Source organism: Cucumis sativus, chromosome 1, assembly GCF_000004075.3.
Source record: "Cucumis sativus cultivar 9930 chromosome 1, Cucumber_9930_V3, whole genome shotgun sequence".
Classification (NCBI taxonomy): Eukaryota; Viridiplantae; Streptophyta; class Magnoliopsida; order Cucurbitales; family Cucurbitaceae; genus Cucumis; species Cucumis sativus.
The window spans coordinates 31,106,348-31,126,429 of NC_026655.2; the positions used below are offsets into that span (position 1 = coordinate 31,106,348).

The 20,082-nt window shown below is 36.8% G+C and overlaps 1 pseudogene; it reads right to left on the reverse strand.

The window, feature by feature from the left end:
• Nucleotides 1-1,803: 1,803 nt before the first annotated feature.
• LOC116403721 lies at nucleotides 1,804-18,198 on the reverse strand (annotated as a pseudogene).
• Nucleotides 18,199-20,082: the final 1,884 nt, after the last annotated feature.

A 20,082-nucleotide genomic window follows, 5' to 3' on the forward strand; every position in this document is an offset into this window, starting at 1 on the left:
TATTATGTTCTAACGCATGCATGGTAGGTGAAATAGCATTCTAGGTAGAAAAGTAGATCGTCAGGTTCACAGTCGCTACCTCTCAAATGGCATAAAAAAATATTCGCACAATATTACCATCTTCGCAGTCTCCCAATGTTAGTTACTACTGATTTTGGAGACACTGATGAACGACAATAAGCGGGTGACACATACATCGTACGACAATAGGCATCAAATTAGACAACTTTCCTACTTTCGTATGATACACGCCTCCGCCCTTGTTTGTCACCAAAGTACTAGAATGGATAGAAGAACTTTTTCCATTCTATGTCACTTACTAAGGACAAGTGCTGGTCTAACGTCGTCGATGTGGGAGGAGATGGCCGCAATGTTCCTGCATATATACTAACGCACTATATGAAGAATAAAGTCATCCAGCAAGACTATGCAATCGGGGGAGACTGTTTTTCGTCATTTCAACCTTGTGTTGTTAGCTATGATACGACTGCACGATAAGTTGCTGAAGAAACCACAACCAATAACAAACACATGCACCGATTCACAATGGAGGTGCTTTAAGCTTCAACTAGTCTTGTAATCCATACTGATAAGATAGCCCTAGGTCATAGTACTTATCTGTAGTTTGTTCAATTATGCAGAATTGCTTTGGAGCATTGGACGAAACTTACATAAAGGTGAACATGCTTGTTTCCAATCGTCCTAGGTATAGAACATGCAAGGACAAAGTTTCCACAAATGTGTTCGATGTCTGTGACATGAAAAACGACTTCGTATTCGTGTTGGTTGGCTAGGAAGGATCGACAACTCGACGCTTGTGACATCAAATTTGATTCGAGGAAATGAACTTGGTTTTATTAATTTTTAGTACAAGTATTCCTCTTTTTTCCCCTAATTTGTAGTATAAATTTTTAACCTCTAAATTGCATTATAAATCTTTTGAGAGTTTGTTAGGAAAATTCTCTCTAAACTCTTTAAATTGTAAAATTTTGACCCTTCAAATGTAAAAGCTTATAGAGTTATTTAGTGGACTTTGTGAGTTTGAACATGTCTGGTCCATAGGCTTCGCCTCTTGGATTCAATTAACTGGATCTTGACCTTGGGTGACCTTTACACTAAATTGAGTTGATATTGAATTTTTTAGCTTAAAAGGAGGGGATCCAATCTCTCATCCTTCGTCCTACCTATCTCTAAGTGATAGGGCCACCCCTAATCAAGAACCCAAAATTAAAGAGAGAATGTCCAAAAATAAATCAAACAAACGACTCCTCCTTGTACAAAATTTGAATCAACTAATCATATGAATAAAGCTTTAAAAGAAAGATTTGGGGATCTTGTTCTAAATTAAATCACTCACAAACAAACTTGATCAAAGTTAAATTAATCATCTCAAATACTATTAGAAGAATTGCAGTCAAATACGATATTGCAACAATTGATACTTCAATTTCAAAGGGAAAAGGTTCTCTAACACACGAGCTCGAATTTCATTCATAGAAAACGTGTTACAATTGAAATCTACCCATTATGTACTCACATTGTGAATTAAATCTACCCATTACAATTGAAATCTACCCATTACAAATATTTATTCATTGCCTTTTATTAATATTATGATTTTCTTTTTCTGACTTTTAAAATTATAAAATCTACCCATTATGTACTCACACCTAAAGAAACAATAATTTATACTCGACCTTCAAAACTTGGAAAGTCCATTAAATTAAAGTGGAAAAGTGACAAAAACCCGTACTACTAGACTTTCAACTTTTTTTTTTTTAGCAAATCAAAGACCTGATATGATGAGTTGAATGAGGGCCAGTGATAGAAATGAAACAGTATAATTTCATCAATACTCTTCCAGATGAAGCTTTAATAAAATATTTCTAAGAAAAAGTCCTACAAAAAGAAAGCAATACAAATCTTGTGCATCATCCTCAAGGGGTTTGTTTCAGCACATCATCTCCCTCTAGAGACAAACTTGTAAGAAGCAGCCTTCTAATTGGAATTCAGATCTAACCCCTCTGGAGGTCTCTAAACCCACCTTCTCTGTTTACACTAAATCTATAACACTATTTCATGGAATCAACAATTCTCCCTCTTATCCTACCCGAAAGACAGGCAAGCAGCAGAACCTGAATCATCTCTACATTGTCTAGACATTTGATTCCGTTCCTCCTGTGTTGCCATCATCCACAGGACCATCCTTAGATGCAGGTGCAGCCGCCTCCAGATTAATCGAATGCATATCTGAGTTATTTTCATTTTCAATCACAGGGTGCTGAGTTTCAACAACTTTGATTTCCTCGACAATATCAGTACTACATTTATCATTTTCAATAGTTGCACCATCAACCGAATCTGAACTGCCATTTGCATCAGGGCCCAAGTTTTCGTGACGAGGAACATCAATGGTTTGACTTTTATCAGACTCTTCAAAGCCATTGTCAGGCAGTGATGCATCTCCCGCTGCAGAAGGTAGTTTGTTATCAGGTAAACCAATATTCAAATTCACTGCTACACTTTCTTTCTCAGTGTGGATATCCATGGCCTTATTAGTTTTGTTTTCATGTCCCACAGATGAGTTTGGTTGTTCACCCGTTAATTCAATGGAGGTGGTAACAGGCACTGAATTTTCACAATCAACTGCTTCTACTGAACAATCAGCATTTTCTCCAACGTTTTGGTTAGGCTCAACCTCAGCCAACTGAAGAGCGTGACTCTCAGCAGCGATCTCTTTTTCCTTTTGTGCCTGCGTCTTGCGATCAACCATGATTTTCTGCATCTTTTCCAAGTCCCCCAAAAGGTTTCCATAACGTAACTGAAGAGTTCTCTCGAGCTCTTTTTGTTTCTGAACCTCCTCCCAGATACCACTAATCCGATGTGAAGCAGCTGACATCTCTTGCTTTTGAAAGAGCTTCAAAGCACTCCAGCTCTGTAGCTGCAGTGTCTATCTGCTTGAAAGTTGCTTCAATTTGTGGCCAAAGGCTTTGTTTTGCCCGTGTCTGAAACGTCAACAAATAACAAATTACAGTTCTGAGTTCCAAGTTTGTAAACAAATAACAAATTCTATCTCTCTGCATTATTCATTTCCCATAATGTTTGAGAGATAAAAGATGATTCCATATCAACATTTTATAAAGCGCAGTTATAACACAGGATTTAGAATCTTTTTTTTTTTTTTTTATATAAGAAACATTTTCTTGATAAAAGGAAATAAGATAATACGAAGACTCCAAGCACCTAAAGGTGATTACAGAAAGAGTGTCAATTGGAAACTATGACTGAGAGGCCAAAGTCCTTAAAAGGGTGCCCAATTTTGCACCAACAAAAAGACCGATATTATTGATGTTGGATATTCCAAGATGTCTCCATTCGACCAACTTACTTTTTTATATTTACCTTCATTCATTCTAAAACTCGAGGACGAGTTTCTTTTGGGAGGAAAAGAAATGATGTAGTAGAAATAGGGTATTCTGGTCAAATCCTTAATTTATAAGGATTAGGATTTGGATTAGTTTCTTTGGTTTATTAGGATTAGAATTAGTTTATTTTATTATTTAGGGTTACAATTAAGTTTCTTTTATTAATTAGGATTATGATTAGTTTACTTTTGTTAAGTTTCTCTTATTAATTAGGATTAGGATAAGAATTAGTTTACTTTTGCTATAAATAGAGTAGTTGTCACCTTGTATTCACAACTTCAAAAACATTTATAAAATTTTCTCATTTGAGTTATGTCAGAAATTCATTGGTTAAAAAACCTCATATTGACGGTTACTATATGGTCGTGATTTCTCCCATGATGACCATATGGTCACATTAAAATCGCCTCCAAGAATCCGAGAATCCCCTCCCAAACCAGCCAAATCATCAAGCTCATGCCAAAAATCAGGGAGATAGAATCCATCCGCCATAGATGTATGAATAAATAGAAATAGTATAAGTCTCTGTATAACATCATGAACAGCGAAGTCAAGTGCATGCCATAAAATAAGGAGACCACCTGAAGTACCAATCACGTCAAGCACCAACTAGCCAATAAAAGCGGACCTCCAAATGGATTTAACCAAAAAGGAGTTAGTACCAGATAATTTTGGTTTCCCGAAGAAAAACAATACCTGGGTCATGTTGTTAAATCCACCTCTTAACAAGGGCATGTTCCTTCCAAGAATTCAGACTGCATACATTCCAAGATATTATCTTCATTGTACAGCCTCGGCACCCTACCTATCGGCTAAATCCGTAGATTTATCATAATAAATTGATGATTGGATTTTGTAATTCACTCTGTAATTTATTTCATTTACTAGTTGTGCAAGACTTCTTAGTCCTTGGAGGTGGAAGAGAGGGAATGGACATGACACATAAACCATGTTGCAAGAGAATGAAGGCCATGTCTCGTAAGCTGATTGGGCAAGATGTAGATGTCGACAGAATGTCACAGGCAGTAGGGTGAGATGGAGGGATTGGGTGTTGAACCGGGCTGTTCAAATCTATAGGGACGGGGAAGGATCATCATTAGAAGGTGCGACTATTCAGGGTTATCACCAAACACGGCATCCTCCAAGGTCTAAAGAGAGAAATCGTCATTTGGAGAGAGACAGGACTGGTAAGGTAGGCTTTAGAGTCTGAATAGGATCGTGGAGGATTTTTAGGAGTTGTAAGTTGTTCTTTACCTTTCACAAAGATTAGAAGAGACATCTTGGAAGGTTAACTAAAGGAGGGGGATGGAGATTCCCTGGGGCCAAGAAGAATAACGGGGTAAGTCAATGTGGGTGTATTGGAGATATTCTGATCTTGTAAAATATTATTTTCCATCAAATTAGGAAAATCATTTGAAATTTGTATTTGTTGAGAATCTTAGAAAAATATGGGAAATTGTCAGCATCAATAAGGAATTAATGGGGGATTTTCCTTTGTTGATTTGAGGATGCTACAATTCTGCAACGACCAAATTAATGCCCTGATTTTCCGCCGTCGTCGCTAGGAATCCGCCACCGTCGTCGTTTGGGTTGGGTTGATTGCAACGTTGATCCCACGAATAGTCACAGATTTCTGATCCAACAAGTACTCGAGGCAGGACAACATGAGCGAAAATGAGGTCAATTAAATTTGTGCAAACCTTCAACCATGCAATTAGAAGATTTAATACTCGATCTGTTTGGCTTGAGCAGCAAATAAACCCACCACGTTGGTCACCGATGAACTGAAAAATCTACTCATTCCAAAGGATTGGTGGAAGATCAAAGACATCAATCCAGCCACCAAATGATCTTTGCTGGCGTTGGTAGAAAGATAAGAGTGTAACATCCAAAATCCAGACAAAACTTCCCAAACAAAACCCAGTCTTTATGTTTGGTTAAAGAATTGGCAGCAGTTGGATAATAAAAATGAACGAGTGCCTTGTCGTCAAGAAATGGGGTTAATTGTGCAAAGTGATGAGAGTTGATTGTATAACTTCACAAATTTTCGCCCAAGAGTTTTTGAGCTGGTATCTTTGAATCACAACCATCGATTTCCAATCAGAGTGGGGGGAAGAGAGATCATTCATCGGAGCATTGATCGGACGGTTGTGATCAGGTCGTGGGGAATTGGCTTAACCAAACCAACACGCTTGACTGGTTTAATTGGGTTTGCTTGTATAGCAGCCTTGAAAGTGAATTTTGGTGGGAGGTGGGGATGGGCCAGCCATATAATTAGACAGAAGCGAGTAAAAAGAGAACCATCCTTGTTTTTTATCTTCCGATGGAATGAAAATCTTTGTTCAGTGTCCCGATTGGTATAGGTAGGTGAGCTCAACATAGTGCCCATTTTTGTTGTGAATTTCCCCGACCAGAGGGTGGCTCCATCATTAGTGTACTTTTGAAGAACTTGAAGTAGCAGGGATCGTGCTGTAAGAAATGAACGGAGGACCGCTAAGTGAGAGCTTTCCAAGATAGGCTAAGAGATTGTGATGATGTTTTTCCTTTAGTAATTTTCACAGATTTTCCATTGCTGAACTCATCGAGTTGCAAAGTAAATAGCTTCAGGTCAATGTGAATTGATCGGATAGGATAGGAGGGGGTAATTGGTGGTCCAGTGGTGGACAAGACGGAGGTGCAGTTATAGAAATTTTATTGAGGGATGGGAGGAGAGAGGAGACCATTCTTCTAGAGGTTCCCTTAGAAATGATTATTAAACAGGGCTTAACTTTTTAATCCCTTAGGCCCTACGGGATTTAGAATCAATCGAGGCATGACATTGAAATATTTACAAAAGAAAGAGAAATTGCGAAATTACTCAAAACAATAGCATTCTCTAAATGCACATTCCAGTACAAAGTAATGAAAATGAAGCAAATGGTTAAGAAATATTAGTCTTGATAAAGCATAAGTGTCAATTGGAAGGGAAAAACATTTTCCAGCACGAAAAGGAATTAATAATAAATAGTGAAAGAAATAAAAGAATTAAATTAAACCAAACAAAACAGAATGAAGTTTAATGACGTAAACATGATAATTCCAACAACAATACATACCTCATAGCCATGTGTGAGAACTTTAACTTTCTTCTCCAACCGGACAGCCTTCTCAGTATCATCATCCATTTTCTTTTTAACATACTCAAATTCATCCTGCAAGGCGGCTAATTTCTCATGATTTCCAGCAACGCTCGAAAGTCCATAAGCATTTCTAGTGGGGAAGTACATAAGATCATTCAAGCAGCAGGTTTTGTGTGCCTCTACAAACTCATCTAAGGATTCATTTTCATGCCCCATTGCAGCACACAGATACCGAGCCTCTTCCTTTATCAAATAATCGGCCTGTTTCAGAAAAAAAATTCTCACTAAATGCTCGTGTATAAAATAAATAGATGGAAAAAACAAAGGACAGATAGATAGTTAGAATGAAAGTACTTCACTACATTAGAAAATCAAGAATCAATGAAATGCAGTCACAAGGTTTTCATAGAAATGATCAATTACTAGGAAACACGGGCATTTCATTTTGGATAAAGTGATAGTGTCAAACACGTGTCTGACACCGACACGCCTCAACATATGCAATTTTACATGTCTTTAAAATAATAACAAACAATAGTAATATATAATTACACACACACACAAAGCTCAGCTCAGACATGCATGGTACACATTCAAAAAAAAATCCTGGTTATTTCATTATTTTAAGATTCTTTTTTGTAAGAATGAACAAAAGATAAGCAGCCCAAGGGCAAGGGACAAGAGGGCCCTCCCGAAGAGAAACTAAAGAATAAGGGCTTTCCAGTTGTTGAAAATCATAGAACGGCTATAACTATAAATGTGTTTGGTGTAATTCGTACTCCACCAAAAAGCTGTGCAATATAGTCCAAAAAGAATCAAAAGAATTATAGTTATCTTAAAAAATTCTACTATTCATTTCTTTCCAAATACACTATAGAAAGGAATGGGTAGCAGAACTTCACAAGATGTGACCTTTTCGACTATAACTTCTAATTTTGAGCCCTTCCAACATCCAACTGTCTAGGAAGACAAACCTCCACGTCACAGATTCTAAACAGTGTACCAAGCTTTCCTACTGAAAGTGCAATGCAAAAATAAGTGGTCCAGGGTCTCCTCGTCTTTGAAAAAAAGGCATAGCACATCGACGGGCTGAGCATGGTGTGCTGGAATTTCTTTTTTAATTTTCTCATGAATGTTGAGACTTCTATAGGCAAGCGACCATAAGAAGAATTTCACTTTTTTGGGGATTTTATTCTTTCAAATGTGGCAAATCAAGGGAGCAGCAATAGAGGGGGATCTTTTGGTTAATTTAAGAAAGAAAGACGTCGTAGTAAGGCTGTCATTAGCATTAAGAGTCCATTTAAGACTATCACGATCATCTGAAGGGGCCCAAGAATGAAGAGTTTCCATAACGGTGATCACGTTGACAAGCTCATTATAAAGCAAATTTCTTCTAAGACCCAAATTCCAAGAAGGACTAAAATTACACCAATCAGCCACAAGAGCATCCTTGTGCAGCGATAGAGAACAAACTAGAGAAACTAAGCGACAAAGAGAACAAACTAGGGAAATTTTCTGCTAAAGGTTGCATGCCACACCAACTATCCTTCCAAAATCAGATTTTTGTTCCCTCACCCAACTAAAAAGCCTAGAAATTAAGGAAAGTCTCCTTATGTTTCGGATTGCATCCTCAAATCCATCTCCTCCATCTTCTACCAAAGCTTTTAAGTTTCATGGCCATGTCAAGAAAAAACCAATCCACCTTGTCATAAGCTTTTTCCAGATCAAGCCACCTTGTCATAAGCTTTTTCCAGATCAAGCTTCAACAGGACACCTTTTCTACCTTTTGAAGACCACTCATCAATGGCCTCTAAAGCAATCAAAATAGCATCAAGAATTTGCCTCTCCTCCACAAAAGCCATTTGAGTATCATTAATAATTGAGAGGACTTTTTTAAGTCTTGTTGCAAGCACCTTAGAGATAATTTTATACAAGGAGGTAATTAGACTTATGGGTCTGAAATCACTAACATAAATCACCTCTTTCTTTTTGGGGATGAGGCAAACATTAGTTTAGTTGCACCTTCTATTAATGATTCTGTTTTTTAAAAAAATCTTGGAACAGCCTTACTAAGTCAAATTTCAAAATGTTCCAAGATTTTTTTATAAAACTCTCCGGTCATACCATCTGATTCTGAGGACTTGAGACAACCCATCTCAAAAACAACATCCATAATCTCTTTTTCACTAAAGGGAGCCTCAAGAGAGCTAGAAGCCTGTAAACTAAGAGTTTTACAGTTGAGACCATCACAAATGAACAGAGGTGCCATACAAACTTGAAAAGAAGTTAAGGATCTCATCCACAATCTCCTTCTCAGTGACTAGAGCCTGCCCATCAATGCTCATCAAAGAAGAAATAAGACTTTTACTTTTATGGGCCGAAACCCATTTGTGGAAGAAACTTGAATTCTCCTCCCCCTCAAGAAAACATTGGAGCTTACATTTCTGGATCCAGATTTTTTGTTCCTTAACAATCAAATCAAGCAAAGCCCCTCTACAATCTTCTCTTTCCAAGGCATTATCCTCAATAAACGGACCAGATTCTTCGAGCATATCAAAAGAGTTAATCTTATCAAGAAGCACTTGTTTTCGGGAGAAAATGTTGCCAAGCATTTCCTTATTCCAACCCTTTGAGTAAACTTTGAGACCTTTGAGTTTCTTCATGAAAGAGTAAATTGGCCACCCGTCAACAATCATACTGCCCCACCAGTTTTAAAAAATTTTAAGGGATGATGATCCATCCATATGTTTTCAAATCTGAAGGGGGTAGGACCCCAAGACTGCACCCCCAATTTAAAAATTAAACAATGAAACTTGAAACCCTAAAAGACCCAACCCTCGAAAACATCGACCTTAACCTCCACAAATGACAACGAACATCAGCTGCCGCTCAGACATTCACTTCTCACTGGACGACCTCGCTTCTCACGGATGACTGCCGCTTGGCCTTTGCAACTTCATCTCCCCACATAAAAGCAAAAGTCTTCTGTTTTTTACTTTAAAAAAGAAGAAAATGGTAAATAATATTAAAACTCATAAAAAAATTGTGTTGGTTTTGACACTTATTATATGAACATTGCAAAGAAACTTCAATTCCAAAAGACTAACCTATCCAAACATAGTTTTCTAATGTGTTTTTGCATCAAATACTGTATTTTTTTATGTAAAGTTACATACATGTCCAGATGGGAAGCTTTTCTCCCGAACTCCACCTCCCCTTCTGCTTTCTTCCTTATTGATTTGTCTTTTTTTCTTTTCTTTTTTCAGTTTTTTTTTTTTTTTTTTTTGAAACGAAGACAAGCCTCTTTTATTAATGATAAAATATGAGCCTTAAGCTCAAAGCACAAAAGTATCGTACTAAAAGCAAAAGAACTAGAGGAGATACAAACTAAAGTGAAAACTTAGGCAACAAGAAGAAGACAACCTAAACAAACGAAGTTAAACAAAAACTTAACAAATAAAATAAGCCTTTGCAAAGCAAAACAAATTGAAGAAAGCTAAATACAAAGCAAAACTTGACAACTCTATCAAGAGGAGCCCATCCGAATATGATAACTTGCACATCCAAATCTTCTATATGAGAGGAGAAAGAGAAGCGCCAAGAAGAAGCAGTCGGCTGCCTCAAAACTGTTCTTGTCAGTGCCAACCAGAACCCAAAGAAACTCGAAAAGATCTTCCAAAACAAACAGAAACTGATTCCAAAAGAACTCCACGAAAAATACTCCCCTTTGGCAAGCCATAGAAACAGAGACCAAAACACAAAAGCCATAACAAGTAGGCTACCTCAAACAGCAAGGCTTAAACTCAAAGAAACTAGCTTCTCTGGGTTCTGATTGGCACTGACAAGAACCCGCTTGTTAAGCCATAGAAACAAAGACCAAACACAAAAGCCATAACAAGCAGGCTACCACAAACAACAAGGCTTAAACTCATCCACCCACATGAGAGAAATCTGGAGGGACTACAATGGACGTGTAAAGGATCATACTAGAATAATTCCACAATCAGCAACCATTGATTTTAGATGATCCATTATTTCGCAAGACTTGTGAGAGAATAAGTGCCTTAAAAAATATTTTCCTAATGCAGAAGATCCGGCCAAAGTGAATATGGAGTTTACTAGATTTTCAACTTTTCTAATAATGTTGATCTTATAACAGCTAGGTACAATGAAGATGCAAAAGATCAGCGGACTATGCATGGTGTCAATGTACCGATGCTCCCATCAATTGCTTTGAAGATACTAGGTCACCCTTCCTCATCTTCATGTTGTGAGATGAATTGGAGCATGTACTCGTTTATTAATTCAGTTAGACAAAACAAGTTGATGTCACGTGTCAATGACCTAGTATATATCCATAGTAATTTGCATCTTTTATCAAGAAGAATTCCAAAATATTCACGAAGAGAAACAAAATTATGGTAGACGATAATTCAGATGATATCCTTCTTTTAATAATCAATAACCTTGTTTGGATATTAAGTCCAGAACTTTTACACGCTTAGCCCTAAAAGAATCACTATCCTTTTCTGGATGTTGATGCTTGGTTCTCAATTGCTCGACCATCTTGCAACACGAACTTCAGTTTCATTATCTTTCCCCTACTATCTGTCCTTTATATTCCGCTAATAGTGAGGATTTCCAACAATTGCTATTCGATCGCTCCTAGTCTATTTTGTTGTTGGCAAAAATTTACTTGCATCCTTGATGTGGTTCAAGTCTTGGTTGGTCCTCTTTTATCCTCTAAAGCCCAATTGTTATTATCTAATCCACTCAAGGCTCTCATTTTAGAAATATGGTTCGAACGAAATCAAAGGTTTTTCATGACAAACTTTCAAATTAGTCCGACCATTTGGGAACTATTCATCTCTTGGCCTCCACTCGGCGTTCTCTATCAAAAGCTTATGGGGCCCACTCTACACTGGACATTGTGTAAATTGGAATCCTTTCATTTCTACAAAATAATTGAGTAGTAGTTTGAGTGACTTATGTTGATAGAACTCTTTTGTAATTCTTTTTATTGGGAATGAAGATGGCGCTAAGGATGTGTCAACCTAATTGAGAAATTTGAAATAGCCAGGTGCGTCTGCTGATCCCCACTCTTAGTTTTCATTTACTTCCTATGTCTTACTGTATTATGAGCATTAGCCTTTAATTTCATCAATGAAAAATATTGTTTCTGTTTCTAGAAAAAAGAAAGTTGAAGCCTCACGAGCAGTTGCTAACAATGGGGCAACTACACGGATTAAATTAAAAAGGGTAAATTGTAAAAACCACCCCTAAAGTATATTGGTGGTAACAATTGCACCCTTAAACTTTCAATCATAAACCTTTCTTTAAAAGGAAACATAACTTTTTATTGACCGAATGAAAACAGACTAATGCTCAAAACATACATCAACCTTCAAGAGAAGAGACTAAAGAAAAAAGAAAACAATACTATTGAGGTATAAAGAAGAGAAGACACCAATAACTTTGGATTGTAAACCCTCAAACTTTACAATGTAAGAAAAACATACCCTTAAACTTTCAATGTAAGAATTAAACCCTCAAACAATGATAAATGTAATAATCTAACCTTCAAACTATGATAAATGTAAGAATTTAACCCTCAAACTCTCGTAAATCTAAAGGTTAAATTTGTTTTACACAATTGTTCATACTTCCTCTCCCCCTCTAAATCACTCTACCTTCTACTTATTAACTTTGGGAGCTTCATGATTCTTATCTTTCAAATCAACCCTTCTTCCAATTTTACTTGTTGTTTTTCCTCATCTATCTTCGAGGAATTTGAGTCTTGCTCTTGCTCCCCTTCTTCTATTTGGAATATTCTGCTGAAAAAGGTGATAGAGGAGAGCTAGGTTGCTGACAGATGCAAAGAGACTAATGGTGCAAGTCACCATAGAAGACCCCGACTCTAGAGGGAATATATGGGAAAGGACCAAACCTACTCACTGTGAACCACATTGCATCAGACTCAAGGAAGGAACACCACACCTATTTGACCATAAAAAAACCCATTATATAAGCTCAAATTCCTAATACCCAAGCCCTCATCAAGCAACAGGTTTAAGAACCTCATCTCACTTGACTAATTGCAAACCAAGACCCTCCTTGAGCAAGTGTCTCCCTCTAGAAAAATATGGACAACCATTTCTAAAACTTATCCAGGACAGAGTTATGCAAGGGAGCCCAAGATAAGTAGAGGAAAATGACTCACCTCATAAAAATAGCAACCCAAGGATCAGCTTAGAACAACACCAATTTATGCCTCAAAAGACCTCCCCACTCCTCTCCTACCTCTAGTGAAAGGAGGACCATTAACCCCTAAAACCAAACCCACACTTGACTCGGAAAGTCACAAGCCAAGAGATGACGAATTTACCAAGAACAAGTAGAAAACCATCCAATAAACCCAAGATGCAACTTGAGTCCTTGACACCCCAATCAAGTCCAAACCAGACCATGCCATATGCCTATCACCCCATAAACTTCTATTAATTGGCGACAGTAATTGTTGTGCTTAGTTTCATCCAATATCACTATATCTAGACGCTCCCAAAATTACACTTCTTCAAGTAGTCTCAAAGTTAGTCTAACCAAAACCTTCCTTCCATCATTATTCTTCCCTTACCTTTGATTTCCATCTCTCCTTTCCTAGAAAAGGGGAGGGCTTCCTCTACAGGGATAATCTGCACCACCCAAACCTCCTCCTTAACCTCTCTAGGAATAAGCACTAGGGAGACAAAATAAAGGGTAAACATTACACAACAAAGATTAAGAACCTCCAATAAGCACAAAGGCACTCGCCCCGATTTCTCTTTCCCTTTCTACCTTTTATGCAAATGGGCCTTTGAAACTTTTCAAAAGCACATTGTGAATCTGAACGTATACCCGAAATAATATATGGTTGCAAAGAAGACACATCATCATCTTCAACCTTTGGCCTACAATCATTGAAAACAACAAAGTTCCAAAGGAAGTTAGCTAAATGCCAAGATTGGCATACCAAAGCTTCACTCTGCAATGCAGACTTGAGTGAAAATGTAAAAATCCATCTTAAGTTTCAGGTTCTTTTATATAAGAAGAAATGTCAAGACCTATTGACAAAGTGTTAATTGATTTTCAACAAGATCACTAATGAGGATGAGACAAGATGACTAACTGGAGGAAACGGATGACACAAGATGACTACCAGGAGGGGCCCCGCTACAACATATAGTTCTGAATCATAGTTTTGAATCATAGTATGTAACAGCCCATGCTTATCATAAGAACCCTAGGCAACACATTGACCAATAAAGCACATACCCTTCAGCCTGAGCAATGTGCCCATGTTGGCCACACTGAATAACACTGCAATACTTCCTTAAAGTTACCATTGAAAAAAGTAAATGTGACAAGCAAAAGAACACTCCATATTTAATCATAATATATTTAGTGTAATTTATAAAAGTAAACAGGTCTGTTTGGAGATATCATATAAAAAAAAACGTGTATTGGCACACTCCTTGAATAAACTGGATACGAATTAAACCCTAAACATAAAGAGGCTGGTTTCCTTTTCAAAAAAAAAAATAACACTAAAACTTTTAATTGCACATAAACAATGGTTAATCATAGTAAACACGCATTATTGCTTTATTTGAAATTATCAATGGACACATAAAGAAATGTCGGGACATATAATAAACTTTGAGAGTTCCAAAAAGCAAACTCCATTTTAAAGATTTTTAAAAAGCATAAACAATAATGACTATAAATTTCCTTTTAGGTAAGATCTTCATCATTGGATAAGATATTAAGTTAGCTTTTAATAATTATCACAGTTTTTAGATTCTAAATGGATATAATTATTCAAGTTACATTGTAAAGAAAATGTTATGGTTTCATAATTACCCTACCAATACATAGCATTTTTTGTTCCTAAGGGTTGAATAATAAGGAATGAAAATGATGTAGTAGGAATAGGGTATTATGATCAAATCCTTAATTTATTAGGATTAGGATCAAAGAGATCAGTTTACCTAGTGTTTGTAAGCTTAATTTTCAAAAGCAAAAAACTAAAAAACAAATGGTTATCAATCTAGATCTTAGTAATTGGTTTTATTTAATAGCAAATTAATCAAGCAAATATATTATTTAGTACACACTAACTTTCTATGACTACCTCTTATGAATACTTCAAATTAGTATTTTTCTCCATGCTAAATTTTACTAGTTGATTAATTAGTTAGCATTAATATTTTACTGATCAAATTAAAATTTCACCCATAAGGCCTAAATTTTGAGGGTTGTATCTAATTGATCTCTGATCTATTAAAATAACAAATTTGGTCCATGAAATTTCGAATTATTTAAAATTCACATATCTAATAAACACAAAAATGAATGTTTAGAGTTCCGTAGGACAAAAATCAAGTTTATATTAATTTTTAAAAAGTTTTGAATTTGTTAGGAGCCTATTAGAGACAAATTGAAAGTTTAAGATTCTATTAGACAGTTTTAAAAGTTCAGGGACTAGATAGACACAAACCTCAAAGTTCACATACTAGACTTGCAACTTAAGCCATTTTAAATAGCTAAAAATAAATCCATGCTAGTTAATTTTAGTTAGACTTCAATATACATTTTGACTATCGATTTGAAGTTTTTAGTAACAAAGTAAGTCAATACTTAATCCACAATAGTTCAACTCGTTAATGGATATGCTCTCTACCCAAATCTGTACTCACATTCCTCAGCTTCCTCCACAAACAGCTATCAACAACACGCTACTACTCAAACCACCCTCAGCAGTTTTAATAGAAACTACGGCAATTCATAGCATCTACAAGATATACTTGGGCAAAAATACTAAAAAAGAGCTACAACCACCAGCTACCACTAGTGGCTACCCCAATAACAAAAATCCAATATTACAAGTAGCTAATCCAATGGCAAGAGCACAGATAATAGGGATCAATAGAACATTGTTCTCAAGGGAACTATGCTCAATTGTTTATATACTTCATTTGGCCTTCCACAAGTTTTTCTTACAAAAAAAGAAAATAAAAAGCAATTTTAAGCATGCATAACAGATAAAATTTAAGATTCTAAAAGAAAAACCTCCAATCAAGCAAGCTTCTATAAAAAAAACAAAAAAAAAAACGACACAACTGTTTGCTCTAAATGAAGATATAATAGTAAGAAAATTGCAAGCTTATCATCCAACAAAGAAAAGTTTACCTCCTCCATCTCAGTTTGTTCAAAATCATCTATTGTGGGGATGACAGTAGTAGGTCCATTTCCAGTGCGCTTGGAAACCCTTCTTTTTCTCCTTGTTGACCTTTTCATCAATTGGATACTTTGCGTTATCATGCTCTAACAAAGCTAGAAGTTCCTTTCTTATCATTTCATCAGCTTGCTCAATAGGGGTAGGTGGAACAAATGAACTCTTGTCTCCATCAGCTCTCATCAAAGAATTTCTAATAAGTTCCAAAGACGCAGTAGGAGGCCGTGGAAGCTCCCTTTGTAGCACTTTTGATCTCTTCCTAAGCAAAGCCTGCTGCCTTGCTTCTTCCTCAGCTCGTTCTCTAGCAATCCTATCAGACATGTCCTCTTCAATCGTCTCCTCAGGTTCTTCTTTGTCTTCAGGAATTGGTTGCATAACTACCTGGTACTCATTCTTAGGCTGTGGAAGATTTCCTAATCCTAGGCTAAGATTCCTTCTCAAATCAGCTTGTCTTTGAGACTCCAGTTTTGCACTATCATGTGCATCCATATCTTCATTGATACGTAACTCATCTCTAATAGGTGTACCTTTTGGAGTCATGCCAAACGAGTAAGCATCCCTAGCTGGTGTCATGCCACTCCGAGGAGTGAGACCAACACCACCAGGAGTTGCTGAGGGTGTTAACATAGGATTTGGTGTTTGAATCTCCTTTTCCTTGGGGTGACTCCTGAAAAATCTGAAGGATGCAGCTCTGGATTCTCTCCTCCCAATAATGGAGTCTGAGATTCTCTCAGCCTAGCAAGGTTTTCTGCCTCCATCATTATGGCATCACCCTTCCAGCCGGCGTCCTTTGGGGAGTCCGAAAAGGTGTCATTCCTTGTCGTGGTGTCTGTGCATAATTTGCAAGCAAAGCTCGTGTAGCACCACTTCCCTCTGCAAGCTCTTCATTACCAGCTAGAAGATCACTTGCATATCCCATCTTTGCAATTTCCTCCAATTCATGGTCTGAAATTTGAGGTGCAGGCAGCATAAGTTTAGATCTTTTCCGCACCATTTCTGGGTCATTCAGCTTATTTGCTTGCAGCACAGCTGATGGAGCATCTTGTCTCTGAGCAATTTTATTCTTTGCAATATCTTGCTTTCTTAATTGGGCTTCTACATCAATCCTTCTTTTGCCTTCAAGTTCTTCAATCGTTGTTGGAAACTTGGGCTGTTCCACTGGTCTGTCTTCCTCACTAACGTCAAAAAATCCTGGAGGAGGCTTTTTCTCAAAAGGAATTTCAGCATTGTAATCTATTCCTTTTCTCTTTCTCTTCCTTTGTCGAGTATCAATTCCTGCAGCTTTTAGCTCTCTTCTTTTTTGCAGAGAAGCAAGCCTCCTGGCCTCTTCAAGTTGTTTCTCTCGGGCTTTCCTTTTTGCCTTCTTTCCCCTCGTATTTGCTAACCTTGCTCGTGCTTCAGAAAGCATTTCCTTTTCATCTTCGTCCATGTCAACAGGATCGGGACGTGCAGGCTTTGACTCTGGGTTTGGGTCAATTTCTCCAGGGCGCAATTTTCTTGGATCATCTCCTGGTTCATAATTGTCATCCTTAACACAAGCAGCATCAAGAAGCTTCTCATACCGCTCGAGACACTGGGATGGAGTACGTCCAACAATTGGTGCAATAGTTCTCCACTGGGTTGGCATGAGCTTAGCAAGATGGAGTAGTTTCTCATCCTCCTCTCTTGTCCACTCAGTCTAAAGTAATCATGGAAATCAAATGGTCAGTCCAAAGAACCTACCACAACAAAGAAATTGAGGTGATTTTCCGCATTGCAAAACTGAGGAAACGAAAGAACAGAAACAGAAGACCTGGACAATTGAATGGAAACAAATCCAACTAATCTAAAAAGAGCCTCCAGTATCAAACTAGTCTAAAAAAAGCACATGAAATGAAAAAGGAGAAGTACCTTTTTAATGGAGGGGTCAAGCCACTCATACCATCGAGCCTTGCACTGCTTAGCAGATTTCCTAACAAGAAGCGAGGAAATTCGAGCCCACTGGTTTTTGCCATATTTCATAACCGCAGCTTTAAGGATCTCATCTTCCGTGTTCTTCCACACACCACCTTTTATCATAATCCTCATTTTGCGTGAGATTTAAGATTTACCCTGTTTCAACCGAAGGGTATGGAGATGCTAGGGTTTTGCAGGAGAAGCGGCAGAGAAGAAGCCACAGAGGAGAAGTTGAAGGTGACAAACCGGAGATCGCAGGAGAGAAGGAGGGAGAGATAGGTACAGACGAACGGAAGAGAGACGGCGATGGGGAAATAGAGGGAGACGACGGTGGGGGGAACTGAAAATGGCGGGGATGAGAGGAAAAGGGGCAGTTTTAGGACTTAGAGAAGAAAAATGAAACAGAGAGTTCATAAAATTATTTTCAAAAATGCCATTCGGCGGGGAAATTGTCCAAACCTAAATTATTAAACTCTTACTGTACTAGTTTTCCTCCGTCTTTCTCTTCCGAGATCAAGATCCATATTTAGTATAAAAATTAAGGTGGTGTTTGGGAGTGAGAAGTCAGTTTCAATACTTTCGGTATTATAATATTATGTTATTATCGTAGCTATTATAGTTTGTGTTATGATAGTCTCCGTTTGAAGCCAGACTAATAGTCTGTGTTTTGAATGTAAATTATTATCCTTTGTTTTGATAGTTTGTTTTTGGAGTTGAGACTATTATAATTTATGTTATTATAATTTGTGTTTGGGTGCAAACTATTATAATTTTATTTTTTTTACTTGTTTTTACATATTATACATGCAATACACATTTTTCTTAAATTGACTTTTTAAAAATATTTTTAATTATGATATTCGTTTAATAAATTTAGTCTCAACCATAATTTTTCACTATTTCTTTTTCATGCATGTATATGGTACATCGAATGAAAAAAAAAACTTCTTAATTACAACGTTCGTATAATAAATTAAGCTTCAATCTTACTTTTACTTTTGCACTAATATTTTTTTTCATGCATATATATTTTTCATGAAAACAAAAATTTTCTTCAAATTAATTTCTTAATTACGACGTTCATTTCATAAATTTAGTTTGAATTGTTACTTTTCACTACTTTATTTTTGACGTACACATGTAATAGAAAACATATAATTATAAATTGATATTATTAAAATTTCTTACTTAGGACCCTTAGTTGATTAATTTTGGATCAATCTCGACAAAGTCATTTTTCTCACTATTTTAGGTTATTGTGCTCGATACTAGTTTAAGCATATAACACCAAGATTTGTTACTTAGGTAATAAAGCAAGGCAAAGACATTTCTAATACATATTTATCTGAACATAAATTCAATAATATAAAGCTTTCTAGCACAATGTTTACAGTAGATTAAGAAATAAAGACAAATACATAAAAACAAAATTAACCAACCAACAGCAGGAAGAAACTAACGAAAATTAGCCATCCGTCAAGTGTATTTTCCAACAGCACATTGCACTAGTCCAATTTAAGTTCGTTATATTCCTAAGAATGCTTTCATGTCTTGGACATTACTCATATATTATCTGCATAAGCTACACCTTATCGCGATTACTTAGTTCAGGAATTTTTTGTGAATGTTTTCACGACTTTTGCATGCAAGTCATCCTCCACTTGACATTGTACATTCAGCCATTTTGCAAGGGCCTTCAACTGGTCATTCACAAATTTCATTTACATTGCGAATGATGTCAACAATTCAACCGTTTGGTCTCCCCACTTCCTCTTGCTTCCACTTGAAGCATTCCTACCCTCACTTGAGTGACCAAGTCGTGTGCCCATGATGTCGTCAAGTGACATGTCTAGTCCCTAACTATACATCATAGGAATCTCTGGGTCATTCCCATCATCGGCGGGAAATCCCTCGTACCCTTCTGGCACATTCGACCTCACATCGATGAATGTTTGTGTGCGTGCTCCTGTAGCACAATCTTTCCTAAAAACGTAGAACATATCGTCATAATAGGGAAAGGATTTGTTTAGGAGGCCCTTGACGGCAAGATGACTCTATGTAAATGTTTCAATAAATTATCAGCTTTATTACAATTATAAACAAATAACAATTGACATAATGAATAACGTACCTTCACCAAAATGTCGAATAATTCCTTCTAAGTGATGATGCACTTGAATTCATAGTTCTAACCAAACCCACTGCATGATGGGCCGCACATTTCCGATATGGCCTAGAATGTTCTGTTCAAGGTTTTTATTCAACAGTCAATTATCGGGGAACCTTGGATGTTACATCCTGACATCTTCTTTGCCATCGTTCTTTGTAC